We start from the raw sequence: 19,636 nt of genomic DNA, 5'->3' as shown, positions 1-19,636 counted from the left end.
ATTCTTGTCCTTCATGCACACATACACACACACGCACACACACACACACACACACACACACAATGTGCATCAACAAGGACAAAGCACAAACCTAAATATTTAAAATAATTTACCAGTATTTGTTTAAAATTATATTTGCTCCACATGTTGTGAAAGATATGTTACTGCCACCTCATTTATGCTTTAGAATTGGATGTTAATCAATTAATATAATTAAGTGCATGGGAAAGAGAAGCTCAAGCTAATTTTCATCCCCTCCCCTCAAAATATTATGATTTACTTTAAAATTACCCACAGGCTAAAGATTATATTTATGGAATTTTATATAACCACAGAGATTTTATATTGCATAATTTATGTGACCAAAACTGCACCATGGATACTATAAAGTGTGAGGTTTGTCCAGAAAGTATCCATCCATGTACTATGAAAAATACAGATATTTACTGAAGAAGACACAAGCAACATTGTACATAAGACAATGACACCACAGTCTGCTTCAAAGTAGGCACTTTGGGACCTCACACAGTTCTCCCAATCACCATCACCTGCGTCATCATATTTTCCTGGATCTCAACTGTCTGAAATCTCTTTTCTTTCAAAGGTGCTTTCAGTTTTGAGGAAAGCCAGAAGTTGCAGGGTGCCAAGTCTGGGCTATAAGGTGGGGGGACGACTAAGTTAACTGGGTGATTTGATGTTTCTCAAAAAAACTCTGCATGAAAGATAACGCATGAGTGGATGAGTTGTCATGATGAAGTTGCCAATCACCAGTTGCCCATAGTTGCAGCCTTCTGAGTCACCCAAATAGTTTTCATGGACAAATATTCAAGCTTAATGCAAAATTTGATGCAGATTTGTTGCTCTACTCTGTCACTTTGAACGTGATGGTCACACAGTACACATGCTCACTCAACAATGTTTACCACCCCTGCTGACTAGTACAGTGAAGTCATCATTGTTGACACATCCACATTCCAGTCCACTCTCCTTGGGTGTCAGTTTATGTCTATGTTGCAAAAACTCTTCTCGTTATACTAAGAATGGTTGAACTTCTTCTAGACAGACATTTTAAAATAAAAATAAAAACTAGACTTCTGGCCAGGATGGAGTCCTGGATGGGCATGCTGCATCTCCCTCCACAGTTGAGGGGGAGTATAACTGCCTCAGGGCTGGAGACAGCTAGGGATTTCAGAAAATCGAGCTGCATGGAAGTCCAACAGACAGAGATATGGAGAGGGGATACTTGTCCAGATGGGTGGAAAGGGCAGAGCTGGGGTGGAGGTGACGCAGTGTGCTGGTGGCAGCAGTGGTGGCAGTGGCAGTGGAAAATGCAATCACACACTTTTGGGAGTGGAGAGGGAACAGTGGGGGTTAGGGCAGAGGAGGATACTGCCTCTCCTCAACAGAGTCCCCTTGTTTAGGGGGCCCCCATGCCCCTAGAGCAAATGTGGACCCGCACACTCTGGGAACAGCAGCCAGGGCAGTGGCTGGGGGTTACCAGTCCCATATGGAGGTAGGAGAGGTTCCTGGGAGCAGCATTGTTCCCTGTCTGACCCCTCCCCAACAAACAGAGCCACAACGTGGTGAAACAGGTTGCCCCATACTAATGAATAACTAAGACTCCACCCCTTACAACCTAAGAGGAGCGACAGCACTGCCTAAAACACAGAGGCAAACAAACACAGGAGCCTGTCAAGATGAGAAGACAGAGAAGTATGGTCCAAAAAGGGGAACGAATCAAGGGTCCAGTGGGAGAAGTAAGCAATGAGGAGATAGCCAACCTAAGAGATGCAGAGTTCAAAACACTGGTGATAAAGATGTTCACAGGCTTGACAGATACACTAGAGTGCAGCAAATGCATAAGGGAAGAAGTGAAGGCTATGCTAAGTGAAACGAGGGAAAATCCACATAAAACTAATGATGAAGGGAAGGAAACCGAGGTTTAAATGAATGATTTGGAACATAAGAAAGAAAGAAAAAAACTACCAGTACATAATGAGGAAACAAGAATTGAAAAAAATGAGGAGAGGCTTAGGAACCTCTGGATCAATTTTAAACATACCAACATCTGAATCATAGGGGTGCCAGAAGGAGAAAAGGAAGAGCAAGAAATTGAAAGCTTATGTGAAAAAATAATGAAGGAAAACTTCCCAAATTTGGTGAAGAAAATAGACATACAAGTCCAGGAAGCACGGAGAGTCCCAAACAAGTGAGACCCAAAAAGGACCACAGCAAAACACATCATCATTAAAAATGCCAAAAGTTCAAGATAAAGAGAGAATCTTAAAAGCAGCAAGAGAAAAGCAGAGTTACCTACAAAGGGGTGCCTATAAGGCTATCAGCTGATTTCTCAAAAGAAACTTTGCAGGCAAGAAGGGACTGGCAAGAAGTATTCAAGGTGATGAAAAGCAAGGACCAATAACCAAGATTACTCTATCCAGAAAAGCTATCATTTAGTATGGAAGGGCAGATGAAGTGCTTCCCAGGCAAGATAAAGCTGAAAGAGTTCATCATCACCAAGCCATTACTATATGAAATGTCAAAAGGAGTTACTTAAGAAAAAGAAGATCAAAACTATGAATACTAAAATGACAACAAATTCACAACTATCAACAACTGAATCTAAAAATTAAAAACAAAATTCAGCTAAGCAAACCAGAATAGGAACAGAATCATAGGTATGGGGATTATTTGGATAAAATTGGGACTACTGTAACAACATAATCAATAAAATACAGTAAAATAAATAAATAAATAATACTATAAAAAAACTAAAAATGATTCTGGTTCTCAGGGAGTTTACATTCTAATAAGTGAAATAACACAAAAAAAATTAAAAAATAGCTCTATGAACAAATCTTAATAGGGAAGAAGAGGAAATTTTACTCAGGAGAAAGGAAATAGACCTGGAAACTGAAGAAGAGTTCTATCAACTATACTTATCAGGAGATGAGGCTCCAGAAGCCAGGCCAGAATAGGAGAATTAGAATTCTAAAGCCTTAGTCCCTATCCTGGCTTTACGCTTACTGAATGGGATCATGCCTGACACATAGTAGGTTCTAATAAAAATTATTGATGAACTCTATAGACTTGAGAGCGTCACAGTTTCTTGAAGTCTTTGCTCTTCTCCCACAAAAGGGAATAAGTGACAATTTGTAAGATTCTTGTGAAGAGCAAATGAAAATAATAGATGAGAAGATATATATTAAGTATTAGGCACTGGAAACATATTGCTATCACTCTCTCCGAAATTAAAAAAATATGAGTTGCAAACTTTTTAAGTTTGTACATCACAATGTACAATTCCTTTAGGAAGTGAAAAGAGTAAAACTTAGCCCGTTGTTATCCTCTATTTTTGGCCCAACCACTCCCCATTCCACACAATCCCTCACCCAGTGGTTAGAAGGTAGCTGACTTTCCAAACTTGTGACTTCCCTTTCTATGGTTGAATGGGACTTTTCCCAGGAGAATGTGAAGCACAAACTACCTCCATGCTCAAAACTAAAGCCAGAATTGAAGCCAGTCAGTGTCTGTCTCTATGGCCTCAACACAATAGCCTTAGGGAAGAAAATTTAACAACTGGGTTTCATAAAGTTGTGGGGTTATCTATGATTTAAATCCCTATTCTAGGCTAGACTCCCTGCTAAGAATAATGGAAGATCTGGGTGTATATTACCTGTATTGCCTGTAATTTCTTTGTTCTGCTGTAGACTAAGGAAGGGTGCCCAATTTGGAAATAAAGACAGCACCATAATGACAGTGATCAAGAGGTAATAAGGAACCTGTGCTCATAGATTAGATGTCTAAATCACACCCTCAGAGATAACATTTATTGTCCAAGAATAGGCACAGTCTGAGCATTATGGGATTGACCAAACTGTCTGTACAAATCCTCAAAACAGACATTGTGTGAATATACTATGTCCATCTACTATAATTCTAGTACTAATCTTTTTATGACACACTTATTCTATAGCACTTTGATGATGGTGTAAAGAGAAAAAATATGACTAAGCCAAAAAGTGAGAAGACTAGAATTATCTAGAAGAAAGAAAGAAAATGAGAGAGAGAGAGAAGAAAATAAAAGTAAGTCAGTCCCTAGTTGATCAGGTAAAAGATTAAGCAAAATAAAGGACACTGTATGGTGTTCAACCCATGCTGACATATTTGAGAGAGGTGATTCTGTTAAGGTATTTTACTATTGACAGACTTTCCATCAAAATGGAAGTTGTGTATATATTAACAGTAACCTTGCACATACACATGGTTCTAGCTACATGCCTTTCTTCTCATACATGCCAATACAACATTGGGATTACAACAAAAATAAAAATCAGTAAGTCCTATAAATATCTATGAGCTGCAAGATTCATTCCTTATCAATTCAACTAATTATAATTTTTTCAATTTCTTTTGTTTCTTTTTTCTCATATGTAACAAACATCTAATACATTTATCATTATGACATTTTTCACAGTGCCCAACACAGAGTATCCATTCCCTCCCTGCCTTTTCTTCATGTCTTTCTTTTATTTCTGGTAGTTTCCTAAACTGAGTATGTATGTGGTGCTATAAAACAAAGAGGCTGAGTAAGAAGTGATTATGAAAATTAATAGAGATAACTTTTAAACTAGAAAAGTCATTGGGTAGGTAGTTTTCCAAAAGAGTAAGCTAAGTTTTTGTGGATATGTAAGCTGTTTTTTGGAAATGTTTTTTTTCTTCTTTTACCCATCACCCAATCTGAATTTCTCTGTATTCTTTCTCTTTCTACTCTCTTTTTTTTTCAGATAACTTTCTTTTTCTTTGTGATTTTTTTCTCTCAGCATTGGAGCCTAACTGCTTTATGGTTGTTCTCTATCTTACTCCCCATAGGATCTTTCATGGGAAGTCTATTTGTGAGTGAACCTCAGTATGTTTAGATGTAAGCAGATGAATGCAGTCCCAGATTCTACCACAATGCAATGTGGAATCCACATCTTACAGTGAATTGCTCTCAGGCAGATGGCAGTCTCCCACAGGACAGTATACTATATGGAGTTTTTATTCCTGAAGAGTTGGCCTCAAGTGAATCATAAACATGACTAACAATATATCATTAAAGTGTAGATACAATAATATAAACTACTGAAGCAGATTAGTCTATCCTAAATCCTAAGAAATAAATTTTAAGAATATAATTTGTATTGATCATTATGAATCTCTACTAAGAAATTAGCAGAAGCATTGCCCTTTTTCTGAACCTGCCAGCCAGCAGATGGGTGCCTTATCTGAGACTCCATCAACCTGGCTAACACTGTTTGTCCCACCCTGGAGATCCCCAGAGATTGTCCTGTGCAATTTATGGGCACAACTAAGCTGCTTTTCCATACGAAGGACTGGTATTGGCTCATATTTTACAACTTCCCAAATCCTCTCAAACAAGCAACAGACAGCTTTAGTGAGTCCCTAGTTCCTGTGCCTCTTGCTAAGTGACCTCAACTATCATATTAGGAGCAACCATCTTTGGATCACAGTTTGGCTCTGCCTGGGAACCTCCATATCCAGCACATGTGGCAGCCATCTCAGATTGCTTTAGAGCTCAAGCAGTGTGGCCCCAGGCAAAACACAGGCAGAAACTGACCATGGCATGCACCACCTCAAAAACCCCAGAGCCTGTGCACCCAGTGGACAGCTACAGACCACATCAAAACATCACCCTACCCCTGTAGAGCTGATCCTCCACAGAAGGCAGAAGTTGGTGGTCAGTATTCACAACCAGTCCTTTCAGCTGACTGTCCTGGGTAAATCCCTCCCATTGACCTACCAACAGCAATCAAGGCTCAACTACAAGAGGAGGCTGTACTCAGCCCACCTAAAGGGTGCACCTCAAGTACCCAGCTTCAGTGATAGGAGAGGCTGTGCTACTGAACCCTGCAGAACATCTACTACATTAGGCCACACTACCAAGACAGGGAGTCATAGCAGCTCTACCTAATACATAGAAACAAACACAGGGGGGCTACAAAATGAAGAGACAACTAAACATGACCCAAATGAAATAACAGATCAAAACTCCAGAAAATGAACTAAACAAAATGGAGATAAGCAATCCATCAGATGCAAAGTTCAAAACACTACATGTTCAAGTACCTTAGTGAGGACCTCAACAACATAAAAGAGACCCAGGCAGAAATGAAGGACATGCTAATGGAAATAAAGAATGATTTACGGGGAATTAACAGTAGAATAGGTAAAAACAAGAACCAAAGCAATATATGGAGCATAAGGAAACAAAAAAAGCAATCAATCAAAATAACAAGAAGAAAAGAATTTTAAAAATGAGGATAATATAAGGCGCCTTTGGGACAACTTTAAGCATTCCAACATTTGTATCTTAGGGGTTCCAGAAGGATAAGAGAAAGAGCAAGAAATTGGAAATCTTGAAAACATAATGAAAGTAAAGCACAGCACGGTGTCCTACAACGGCGCAACCTCTGAGGCCTTCCCAGTCAGCAGCGGAGTAAAGCAGGGCTGCGTCCTCGCGCCTACGCTGTTCGGAATCTTCTTCTCCATGCTCCTCCAATACGCCTTTAAGGACTGCAGCGAGGGTGTCTTCATTCACACCAGATCCGATGGCAAGCTCTACAACCTGGCCCGTCTACGAGCCAAGACCAAAGTCAAAGAGGTGCTCATCTGTGAGATGCTCTTCGCCGACGACGCAGCCTTGACATCACACTCCGAAGAGGGACTCCAGCAGTTAGTCACTTGCCTTTCCCACGCATGCAAGGAGTTCGGACATACCTATCAACAATTGAATATAAAAAACATACTAAGCAAACAAGAAAAATAGAGACAGAATCATGGATACAGAGAGCATTTTGATGGTTACCAGATGGTAGGAGGATATAGGGGAATGGGTGAGGAGGTGAAGGGATTAAGAAATACAAATTGGTCATCATTGAATAGCCATGGGGATGTAAAGTGCAGTAAAGGGAATGGAGCAGTTAAAGAACTTACACTTCTAACCCATGGACATGAATAATGATGTGGGGTTTGCCTGAGGAGGGGGGTGGTACTGGGTGGAGGGGAGCAAAGGGGGGAAATTGGAACAATTGTAATAGCATAATTAATAAAATATTATTTAAAAATAAAAAAGCAATGCATATATGAAAAGGATATCCAAAATAAAACAGAATTATCTTCCAAAGGGTGGGCCCTTGTAGTATATGCTTTCCCTGCTAAGTGAGTGTTCTAGAAACCCATCTCTATCAGTGTACCAGCTCACATTGTTGTGAGATGCTGTATTAGTCTTCAGTGAATTTTTTTTGAGGACTATTTCAATATGTTTGCTCATTTCATGATGGATGATTTATGAGTGCACCTGACCACACTACATTGAGGGTTCAGCAGTGTTTGACAAAAAAGTGGCATGATGTCCATGTCCCACCCTTTCTGTTCAGCCAATCTTGCCCCAAGTGACTTTTTTGTTTCCCAGATGAAAAAAGTTCTTGGGATATGTTTTGCCAATGTGGAAGAGGTAAAACAAAAAAATAGCAGAAGCACTTAAAGGCATCAAAATTGATGAGCTCAACTTCTGGCCAAGATGAAGGCGTAGGTAGACACACTGTGTCTCCCTCCACAACTAAGAAGGAATACAACTACCTCAAAATTGGAGATAACCAGTAGTTCCAGAAAATCAAGCTGTATGAAAGTCCAACAAACAAAGACATAATGAAGAAATACCCAGACAGGTGTGACATCTCTATCTAAGACACAGAGGCAAACATAGGAACCTGGCAAGTTGAGGAGACAGAGAAGTATGTCCCAAAAGAGGGAACAGATCAAGGTTCCAGTGGGAGAACTAAGCAATGAGTAGATAGCCAACCTAACAGATGAAGAGTTCAAAAAACTGGTGATAAAAGTGCTCACAGACTTGGCAGATATGCCTGAGTATGGCAAACAGAGAAGGGAAGAGTAAAGGCTATGCTATATGAAATGAAGGAAAATCCACATGAAACCAATGGTGAAGGAAAGGAAACCAGGGTTCAGATCAACAATTTGGAACATAAGGAAAAAGTAAACAGTCAACCAGTAGAGAATGAAGAAACAAGAATTGAAAAAAAATGAGGAGAGGCTTAGAAACCTCTGGGACAACTTTAAATATGCCAACATCCAAATCATAGGGGTGCCAGAAGGAGAAGAAGAAGAGCAAAACTTTGAAAGTGTATGTAAAAAAGTAATGAAGTAAAACTTCCCAAATTTAGCAAAAGAAAAAGACATACAAGTCCAGAGAACAAAGAGAATCCCAAACAAACTAGACCCAAAGAGGAGCATGCCAAGACACATCATAATTAAAATGCCAAAGGTTAAGGATAAAGAGAGAATCTTAAAAATATCAAGAGAAAAGCAGAGAGTTACCTAGAAAGGGGTTCATAAAAGACTATCAGCAATTTCTCAAAAGAAACTTTTCAGGCTAGGAGGAAATGGCAAGAAGTATTCAAAGTGGTAAAAAGCAAGGACCTACAACCAAGTTTACTCTATCCAACAAAGCCATCATTTAGAATAGGAGGGCAGATGAAGTGCTTATCAGACAAGGTAAAACTAAAGAAGATAATCATCACTAAACCCTTATTATACGAAATGTTAAAGGGACTTATTTAAGAAAAAGAGGGTCAAAACTATGAACATTAAAATGACAATAAACTCACAACTATCAACAACAGAACCTAAAAGCATAAAAACAATAACAAACTAAGCACACAACCAGAGCAGGAACAGAATCATAGGTATGGGGATCATTTGGAGGGTTATCAACTAGGAGGGGGAAAGGGAGAAATGGGGAAATGATACAGGGTTTAAGAAGCATAATTTGTAGGTACAAAATAGACAGGGAGACATTAACAATAATATAGGAAAGGGTGAAACCAAAGAACTTATATGCATGACCCATGGACATGAACTAAGGAGGGTGGGACTGGTGGAGGGGACGGGAGGGGAGTACTGGGCAGAGAGGAGCAAAGGGAAAAGAACTTGGGACAACTGCAACAGCATAATCAATAAAATATACTTTTAAAAAATCAATGAGCTCATAAAGTATTTTGAGCAGTGGAAAAACATCTCAATAGATGTATTGCATCAAATAGAGAGTACTTTGAAAGTGACTGAAGTTTCAACATGTAAGAATAAATACATGATTTTTTATAAATAAATTCAATTTTTTGGTCTCCCATCATATATATATATATATACAGAGAGAGAGAGAGAGATTAACTAAATGGGGAAAATTTAAGCAATTATTAAACAGGATAAAAGGTGTGTGTGTGTATGTGTGTCTGAGTGTATTATTTCATTTGAAATTAAATACAAGTTTAAAGTAAATAAAAAACACATGTCAAGATTAGCACCTCAAATTACCAACAGTCATGGCTTGGTATATCTATTTTACCCAGGATTAAGTTTTCCTTGGGTGTAAGCTTTCATCACTATAACCAGGAAAGTTTCAGGAAAACCAGGGCATGTTGGTCACCCTATCCTCAAGAAAATTTACATTGTACTTTGAAGAGAGGAGTTTCCTTGCTATCTTGTTTGAATACTAAGAATTATTTGTGTTTATGGAAGCATAAAACCAATATTATTAGGATGAGGAAAGAAGATGTGAATTGTGTTATTAAGAGTTTTTTGGCATGCTGGAGTAGTGACTTAGTAGATGAAATAATGGAAATAGATATTTACTATGCACCTTCTTTCTTTTTTTTTGTTTTGTTTTGTTTTGTTTTTTCAATTACAGTTGTCCCATTTTTTCCCCATTGCTCCCCCCCTCCCAGCCTATCCCTTCTCCCACAATCATATCCCTCCCCGTCGTCCATGTCCATGAGTCACTTATACACGTTCCCTGACTAAACACTTCCCTTACTTAGCTCCCTTCTCTCCCTCCCCCCTCCCTCCTATTGATTATTATTCTTCTCCTTGTTCTATTTAGTTCATTTGTTTACGTTGTTCTTTCGTCTCCTGTATTAGGTGATATCATATGGTATTTTTCTTTCTTTGCCTGGCTTATTTCACTAAGCATAATTCTCTCTAGTTCCATCCATGTTGTCGCAAATGGCAGGAGTCCCTTCTTTCTTTCTGCTGCATAGTATTCCATTGTGTAAATGTACCACAGTTTTTTGATCCACTCATCTACAGATGGGCACTTAGGCTGTTTCCAGCACTTGACTATTGTAAACAGTGCTGCAATGAACATAGGGGTGCATAAGTTCTTTTGAATTAAGGTGTTAGGATTTTTCAGATATAATTCTAGCAGTGGAATAGTTGGTTCATAAGGCAGTTCCATTTTTAGTTTTTTGAAGTAATTCCATACTGTTCTCCATAGTGGCTGCACCAGTCTGCACTCCCACCAACAGTGCAGTAGGGTTCTTGTTTATCCACATCCTCGCCAGCACTTGTTGTTTGTTGATTTGTTGATGATGGCCATTCTGACTGGTGTGAGGTGGTATCTCCTTGTGGTTTTTATTTGCATCTCCCTGATGGCTAGTGATGTTGAGCATTTTTTCATGTGTCTATGGACTTTCTGTATGTCCTCTTCGGAGACATGTTTGTTCAGGTCTTTTGCCCATTTTTTAATTGGGTTGTCTGTTTTCTTGATGTTGAGTCGTATAAGCTCTTTATATGTTTTGGAGATCAGTCCCTTGTCTGAGGTATCGTTGGCAAATATGTTTTCCCATATGGTTGGTTGGTTTCATTTTCATCTTGCTGATGTTTTCTTTTGCTGAGCAGAAACTCTATAGTTTAATGTAGTCCCATTTGTTTATTTTTTCCTTTATTCCTCTTGCCTTAGGAGATGTATCTGTGAAGATATTGTTATGTGGAATATCTGAAATTTTCCTGCCTATGCTTTCCTCCAGGACTTTCATGATGTCACGGCTTATATTTAAGTCTTTGATCCATCTTGAGTTTATTCTCATGTGTGGTGTAAATTGGTGGTCTAGTTTCGTTTTTTTTTGCACATCCCTATTCAGTTCTCCCAGCACCATTTGTTGAAGAGGCTCTTCTCACTCCATTTTATGTTCCTTCCCCCTTTGTCAAATATTAGTTGACCATATAGTCCTGGGTTTATTTCTGGACTCTATTCCATTCTATTGATCTATATGTCTGTTCTTTTGCCACTACCAAACTGTTTGGATCACAGTGGCTTTGCAGTATAGTTTGATGTCTGGTATTGTGATTCCTCCTGCTGTGTTCTGTCTCAGGATTCCTTTGGCTATTCAGGGTCTTTTTTGGTTCCATATGAATTTTTGGAGTATTTGTTCTAGGTCTGTGAAATATGTCATTGGTATTTTAATAAGGATTGCATTGAATCTGTAAATGGCTTTGGGTAGTATGACCATTTTGATGATGTTGATTCTTCCCATCCAAGAACATGGTATTTGCTTCCATTTATTTGTATCTTCCTTAATTTCTTTCTTCAATGTTATGTAATTTTCAGTGTACAGGTCTTTTATCTCGTTGGTTATGTTTATTCCTAGGTACTTTATTTTTCTTGTTGCTATAGTAAATAGTATTTTCTTTTTTGTTTCTGTCTCTGATATTTTATTGTTGGTGTACTGAAATGTCTTAGATTTCTGTATATTTATTTTGTACCCTGCTATTTTGTCAAATTTGCTTATTATATTGAGTAGTTTTTTAGTGGAATCTATAGGGTTTTCTATGTATAATATCATGTCATCTGCATATAATGATAGTTTCACTTCTTTCCCAATTTGGATGCTTTTTATTTCTTTTTCTTGTCTGATTGCTGTGGCTAGGACTTCCAACACTATGTTGAATATGAGTGGATAGAGTGGACAGCCTTGTCTTGTTCCTGATTTCAAGGGGAATGCTTTCAGTTTTTGTCCGTTGAGTATGATGTTGGCTTCCGGTTTCTCACATATAGCCTTAATTATGTTAAGGTATACTCCCTCTATTCCCATCTTGCTGAGTGTTTTCATCATAAATGGGTGTTGTACTTTATCAAATGTTTTTTCTGCATCTATTGATATGATCACGTGGTTTTTGTCTTTCATTTTGTTTAGGTGATGTATCATATTTATTGATTTGCGAATATTAAACCATCCTTGCATCCCTGGGATGAATCCCACTTGATCGTGGTGTATGATCTTTTTAACGTATTGCTGGATCCTGTTTGCCAATATTTTGTTAAGGATTTTAGCATCTATGTTCATCAGTGATATTGGCCTGTAGTTTTCTTTCTTTGTTGTGTCTTGACCTGGTTTTGGAATTAGGGTAATACTGGCTTCATAGAAAGAGTTTGGTATTTTTCTCTCTTCTTGATTTTTTGGAATAGTTTGAGGAGGGTAGGAGTTAGTTCTTCCTTAAATGTTTTGTAAAATTCACCTGTGAAGCCATCTGGTCCAGGGCTTTTGTGTGCTGGGAGATTTTTGATTACTGTTTCAATTTCATTCTTTGTTATTGGTCTCTTCAGACTTTCTACTTCCTCTTGATTCAGTTTTGGAAGGTTATATGTTTCTAGAAATTTGTCCATTTCATCTAGGTTGTCACATTTCTTGCCATACAGTTGTTTGTAGTAATTTCTTACAATCCGTTGTATTTCTGTGATATCGGTTGTGATTTCTCCTCTTTCGTTTCTGATTTTGTTTATTTGGGTCTTCTCTCTTTTTTTCTTGATGAACCTGGCTAAAGGCTTGTCGATTCTGTTTATTTTTTCCAAGAACCAGCTCCTACTTTTGTTGATCTTCTGAATTGTTTCTTTAGTCTCTATGTTATTTAATTCTGCTCTGATCTTGATGATTTCCTTCCTCCTTCTTGCCCTAGGCTGTGTTTGTTGTTGTTGTTCTAGTTCTTGTAGCTCTAGGGTTAGTTTTTTTTATCTGAGATTCTTCTATCCTTTTCAGATATGCATGTATTGCTATGAACTTCCTTCTCAGGACTGCTTTTGCTGTGTCCCATAGGTTTTGGGTTGTTGTGTGTGCATTATCATTAGTTTTCAGAAACTTCCTGATTTATTCTTTGATGTCATTGCTAACCCATTCATTATTTAATAGCATGTTATTCATTCTCCATGAGTTTGGATGTTTTTAATTTTTTTCTTTGTGGTTGATTTCTAGTTTCAAGGCATTGTTGTCTGAAAAGATGCTTGATATAATTTAAATTATCTTAAATTTGTTGAGGTTTGTTTTGTGTCCTATCATGTGGTCTATCTTTGAAAATGTCCCATGTGCATTTGAAAAGAATGTATATTTTGTTTCTTTGGGGTGAAAAGTTCTATATATATCAGTTAAGTCCATGTGCTTTAGTGTATTGTTCAATTCCTGTATATCCTTGGTGTTTCTTTGCTTTGAAGATCTGTCTATTGTTGATAATGGAGTGTTAAAGTCCCTACTATGAGTGTGTTGCTGTTAATATCCTTCTTGTGGTCTTCTAGCATTTTCTTTATGTATTTGGGTGCTCCTATGTTAGGTGCATATATGTTTATCAGTGTTATATATTCTTGATGGATTGTTCCCTTAAGTATTATGAAATGTCCTTCTCTGTCTCTTTTTATGGCCCTTGCTTTGAAATACATTTTGTCTGATATGAGTATTGCTACCCCAGCTTTTTTTTCATGTCCGTTTGCTTGGAATACTTTTCTCCATCCCTTCACTTTCAGTCTGTGTAAATCTTTTGTTTTGAGGTGTGTTTCTGGTAGACAGCAAATATATGGGTCCTGTTTTCTTATCCATTCCACTACCCTATGTCTTTTAATTGGAGCACTTAATCCATTTACATTTAAGGTTATTATTGACATGTATTTATTCATTTCCCTTTGTACCTGTGTTCCTCTCCCTCTCCTTTTTTCTTCTTTTTCTTAAAGCATTCCCTTTAGCATCTTTTGCAATGCTGGTTTGGTGGAGTTGTATTCTTTTAGTCTTCCTTTTTCTGAGAAACTCCTTATTTCACCTTCCATTTCGAATGAGAGCCTTGCTGGGTAGAATATTCTTGGTCGTAGGCCTTTGTTTTTCATTGCTTGAAATATTTTTGACCATTCCCTTCTGGCTTGTAGTGTTTCTGTTGAGAAATCGGTTGACAGCCTTATCAGAGCTCCCTTGTATGTTATTTGCTGTTTTGCACCTTCTTTCTTAAAGAATGTCATTTATCCTATAAATGTGCAAATTCAATCATCCAAATGCACAATATGCAAAATTCATAACTTGTATATAAAGAGATTGCCTCCTTATACAGAAGATTAAAGGAAACCAATTTCCCTTTTGCTTCTGTTTAGTATTTATTGAGGGACTTCAAGTTATTTCAACTGAGATTACAACTTAGTGTTCTCTCCAAGGCACAGTACCATCACTGGCATGCATGATACACTGCCTATAAAGGGAAAACAGGTAAATAAATTGTGTAATTGTATTTTCAAAACACTTTAAAGAGCTTTGATGGTTGAAAAGTCACTTCACTTTTTGTCAACCAATAAAGTCAATTTTTCTTTGATCTAAAAAAAATGCAACACAAGTTTGAAGACAGGTTTTCAGAGGTTAATATATATTTCAATTGAGATGAAGTTTGGAAAATATAAGCCAAAATCTCATCACATTACTACCATAAATACAGTATGAACACTCTTACAAATATGTGATAAGCTAAATATAAAGAAGAAATTTTGAAAGATTTTCCTATAAGTATGTCTCAGTCAGTATCTGCCCTCAAAGTCTTCTGCAAAGGAAGTTAGCAAATCCGCTCTTGAGTTTCACAATTATATTCATACAAAGTTTCTCCCTGCTGGCCCATAACTACACTTCCCAGACTTTTGAACAACATTTAAGGAAAAGTGTCCTTTATTCCTCAACTTGTAGTTTTGCTTTTGGGGATACAACATTGACTAGAGGAAATTAATTTGGATTTGGAATCCTCAAATTTTTTCCTGAATTTTAGTTTCACTAATTATTGCTCTTTAGATGGAATTAGTGCCATGACTCTCTGAGCCTGTTTACACACCTGCAAAATTGTAATACAATAACCCTTGACTTTCCCACCTCACAAAGGATGTTTTAAGCATCCGTTGTAAGAATGTATAAAAAAACAATTTGCAAACATTGGTAAGATTTTTTAGATAGAGCACATATCACCCAAATACTGTCCTGGTAGATTTTTATAACAATTTCCACTCCTTGTAGTGTTTTTATCTCATCTGTTCTTGCTGCAAAATAACTGTATCTAAGAATAAAGATTTTTAAAAATTTTTTCCATAAGAAAAAAGACTTGATTGTGTGAGCAATTTGTGTATGTACTTATAGAGGTAAACTGTGAGTCTTCTTAGTGAGGTGGACAGCAACCATTTCATAACACGGGATGAACTGGAGACTTTCAACAATAAGTTCCTGTCTTTATTAAGGCATTTACTTCCAAGAGGACAGCCCTGGCTCTGCTGGCAGCAGCAGCTCCCAGGTGACTGCTCTGGCAGTATTAAGTCTAGCAAAAACCCTCTACATAATTCCCATTGTTTGCTCCCTGGAATTCCCAATGCAAAAATGACGAAGCTGAAGCTGTCCTACTTTGGTCACATCATGAGAAGGCAGAGTTCTTTGGAGAAGATAATAAATGCTGGTAAAAATAGAATGAACAAAAATAAAAAGAGGAAGACCAAATAGGAGATGGATTGACTCCATAAAAGAAGCCATAGTCAGGAGTCTACAGAAGCTGAGCAGGGCTGTTGAAGCAGGACATTGTGGACATCACTCAATCACAGGGGCACCAGGAGTCCAAACTGCTCCAATGGCATGTAACACACACACACACACACACACACACACACACACACACACACTTCCTAGTTTATTTTATTATTGCATCAACCTTAAAACATATTTTCCATTAATATATTACATGTTTATAATAACAGAATCCAAAGCTGCCTAAGTTCTGCACCCGATTTCTTCTTTTATAAGCTCTTTATGTATCATTAAAACATTACATTTTTCCTTAATTGAGTATATTACTTTGATAAACAGTTTTGAGAAATGCTCTCATTAATGTAAGTTTCCTTTTTAAATTAGAACTTCATTATTGTTGGTGAACTGATATTTCTCAAGGTCAAGAATATATGCTAAGCACCAGCTGCACCAACTCAGATAATTCTTAGCCTACCTCAGTGCACAATTGCTGGAAATGGTCGATTTAATAAATTTATTTATTTATAATAACCTAGTGGTCACATAAATTCCTCAGAGCAGATATTCCACAACTTTAGATAAGTTCCAGAACCTTGACAGATGGATGATATTTTCCTAATGTTCATGGAAAACAGAGAAGAACCAATCAGGCAATTAAACAAAGACGTATGTCTCAGGACATGACTCTTCCATGCTCTCTTTGCTATTGAATACAATCCACTTGCACAAAGATGAAAGCTTAAGCATGTGGCCCTCTGATTGCCTAAGAGAATCTGACTATTTTGTTTAAGATGTTAGGTTAATGATGGTTTTCCTAAACTTCAGAATTCAATTCACCTTTTTTTCTCTGGACATCAATTTTATCCTTGAATTACAGATGAGCTCTAAAATTGAAGAAAGTCATAAGTTTTATTCTTTTGCATTGACTTAAACAGAAAGTTGGAAGTATCAGGCTTATTTTATGAAATTTCCTATGACTAAGCAAAAGATTTATTTACTACTATTAGTTATCATTTATGTAGCATTTGATTAATGTTGTTCTTCTGTTTACTTAATTTGAGGAAACCATATGGGTGAAGGACAGAGGAAAACGGAACTATCTTAATATATATGTTTGAGATTCAGCTTAGAATTCTAAGCTCTTTTGTTTAGGACAAACAAAACTAATTGAATTATTCTTACTTCAAACTCATAAAATCTATGTCACTATAAATATCTATGATACTAAGAGTAAGAAGGCAGAAAATAATTTTTCTCCCTTTTCAAGAAATGAGTTAGGTCTAGAGCTTCATTGTATTTTTTCATCTATCTATATTGGGCACAAGTCTTTTATATAGATATTTGTGGATAAAATTAGTTATCAAAGTCTATATGAGATATTTTTAACTTTCCTGAATAAAAAAGGAATGTCCTCTGGAATTTAAAACTCACTCTAAATTTCTATACTAGGTCAGTTGCTTAGAGAATATATGTAGAATTACCATGATTGAATCAGGTCTGATCAGGAAGAGAACCCAGACCAAGCAATTCAATAGAAGCCACTAGTTGCAAAGGTATAGGAAAAGCTAAAAGGTAGTCAGGGAATAGTGAAAATACCCAGAGTTTTGTATCAATACCCAGATATCAGTGTCAGCCAAAAGTATTAAAGGGAATGATGCTACCATAGGCCGAAGAATACAGAACATCCAGACAAAAGCCAGAACCACAGAGGAGCAGCCACTCATGGTAACAGGGTCATGGCAGGAATCTGTCCAGCAGAAATTGGGGGCACAGAGCAAAGATTTGCCAGAGACAGATGGAATCATGAAGACTCAATTTACACTAGAAACGCAGCCCAAAACCAAGAAAGAGGATGAAAAAATAATCTGGCTTCCCTCTCAGAGTCTTCCAATTTCCCAGTTTTGTCTCCCATTAGCCATATCTATCCAGAAAAAAAAATAATTGACAAAGGGAGTGTAAGAAATCAGGGCCCTTAGACACTGAGCAGAAACATAACAAATGCCTCTTTTCTCAGAATTAAATAGTTATGACTTGGGGGAATTTCGGATCATCCAGTATCATCGACTATGAAAGAAGTAAGAAATGTAGGGTTGGAAAGTTCTATAATGATTTTAACAGTAACATTGCAACAGACAAGAATATTCACATTATTAGTGTTTAAGCTTTATAGCAAAGAACAAAAGTCTCAGGGATCTTTTAAAATATCTATGAGCTCTAGAATCAGTAGGAAATCTTGCTTGTGAAATTGTTGCCAATTTTTTTGTAATAGCAACCACAGACTGAAATCTAATTATGCACCAAGCACCGTGCTTTACATGCATTTTCATATTTAATCCTCACAAGAGCTCTTTGAAGTGGATAATATCTTCATTTTGCAGATAAAGGGACAAAGACAAAAAGAGATTAAACAATCGTCAGAGGTCACAGTGGTGGTAAGCGGAAGAGTCGCTATTCAAACTTATATTTTCTGCTCTCCAAACTGTCATTGATCACCATGTAATTCTACCCCAGTGAGTTCTGGCCAAATGAGACGTCATTGTGTGTTACTCATAATCTCCTTTCTGGAAAAGATGACTCTGTTCTACTTCCACAAAGCTGGTTCACAATAATGATGGTTAAAATTAAATAGGTATTTTATATCCAACCCATACACAAAAGATGACATCATTCCTGCTTATATGACCAATGATTTTTTTTAAAGGCTACTTGTACATTTTTACCATCTCTTTAATCCCCTGTAACTAGTTGTTTTGTAAGGCGGCTAAGGTGATACATACACTGAGATAGGGAAGGAAAGATTCCTCTACAGACAGAGAGAGCAAGTCTTCTCTTCATCCAGGACAGCCTCACAGACCTCCTCAGTCTCCAGGACCTTGCTGATCTTGCCTTGCCAATGCTGAAGTGGGAAAGCACTCGGAGGCCAATATTGGTACACACAGCTACATTGACCTGGCCACAGGAAGCTTATCAAATAATCACATCCTCATCCTGCCCACTGGACACAACCAGTGGTGGAGCTTTCAGCAGAGGTGGTGAGTGGAAGAGATAGAGAAGTATGAGGCTACACTGAGGCGGTGCTTTAAGAGTTAAGGGACATGGTGTGTTCTGTTTTAGAGAAATTATAAGAGTCATCACCTTCAACTACAAGTCACTTCTGTGCCACTCAGATGCTACAGTGCTGATGATGTTAAAGGAACTATTATCACCCAGGCACAGAACAACAGAGAGAACTGTTGGAAGAGAGGTACTGGCCAGTGAAGCCATTCTTACTGTTCCTGGGTGGAGGTGTTATCTGCTCAGCGAGGAAGAGGAGGAGACCCTGGAGAGATTTGAACCCTTTGACTTTACTCTGGATGACTAAAAGAAGGGAAAGGTACTTAATGAACTTCACAAGAAATAGTAGCACCCTGTTTTTAAAAAACTACAGTCCTCCAGGGGGGACTGTTTCCCTGACTCTTTTTTGTGCATTCCCATGGAACTTCCTGCAGCAAGAGGTCTAAGATCAATATTTTGGGAGATGTTACCATCTAGAATAAAAATTCTGGTTAAAAGCATGACTATTTTCCAGCTCCAAGTACAGCTTGTATCTGTCAACATTTTCAAAAACATCTAAACTATCAAATAAAATATAAATGATTTTCCATTAAAAAAATAGTAATGTGTGATGTGTAGGTGACAACATGAATTCTGATATTTTTACTTTAGACTAAATTTTAAAGATATCTGATTGGATATTTAAGCCTAAAGAGCTCAATTAATTGATTAACTTCTGAAATACCATTCACTGTGTATGTGTTTTGTGTGTGTGTGCTTAGTAAGAAAGGGTGCAGCATATGATTCCAGGATTCTTTCTCAAAACTGCATAAACTGATGGCATTATAGAACATTATTTTTAATTGGTATCAATATTTAGAATAATAAAACATGTACTACACACTTAATTTAATCCTTGTATATTCCTATATAATGATATCCAGGTTATACTG

At 37.4% G+C, this 19,636-nt stretch overlaps 1 pseudogene; it reads left to right on the top strand.

Moving 5' to 3' along the window:
• The first annotated feature begins 3,753 nt into the window (after positions 1-3,753).
• Positions 3,754-19,011, top strand: LOC150007630 (pre-mRNA splicing factor CWF19L1 pseudogene; annotated as a pseudogene).
• The last annotated feature ends 625 nt before the right edge of the window (positions 19,012-19,636 follow it).

This window comes from Furipterus horrens, unplaced genomic scaffold (assembly GCF_987537825.1).
Source record: "Furipterus horrens unplaced genomic scaffold, mFurHor1.1.pri manual_scaffold_6, whole genome shotgun sequence".
NCBI classification, from domain to species: domain Eukaryota; kingdom Metazoa; phylum Chordata; class Mammalia; order Chiroptera; family Furipteridae; genus Furipterus; species Furipterus horrens.
This window is presented reverse-complemented; position numbering and strand designations above follow the sequence as displayed.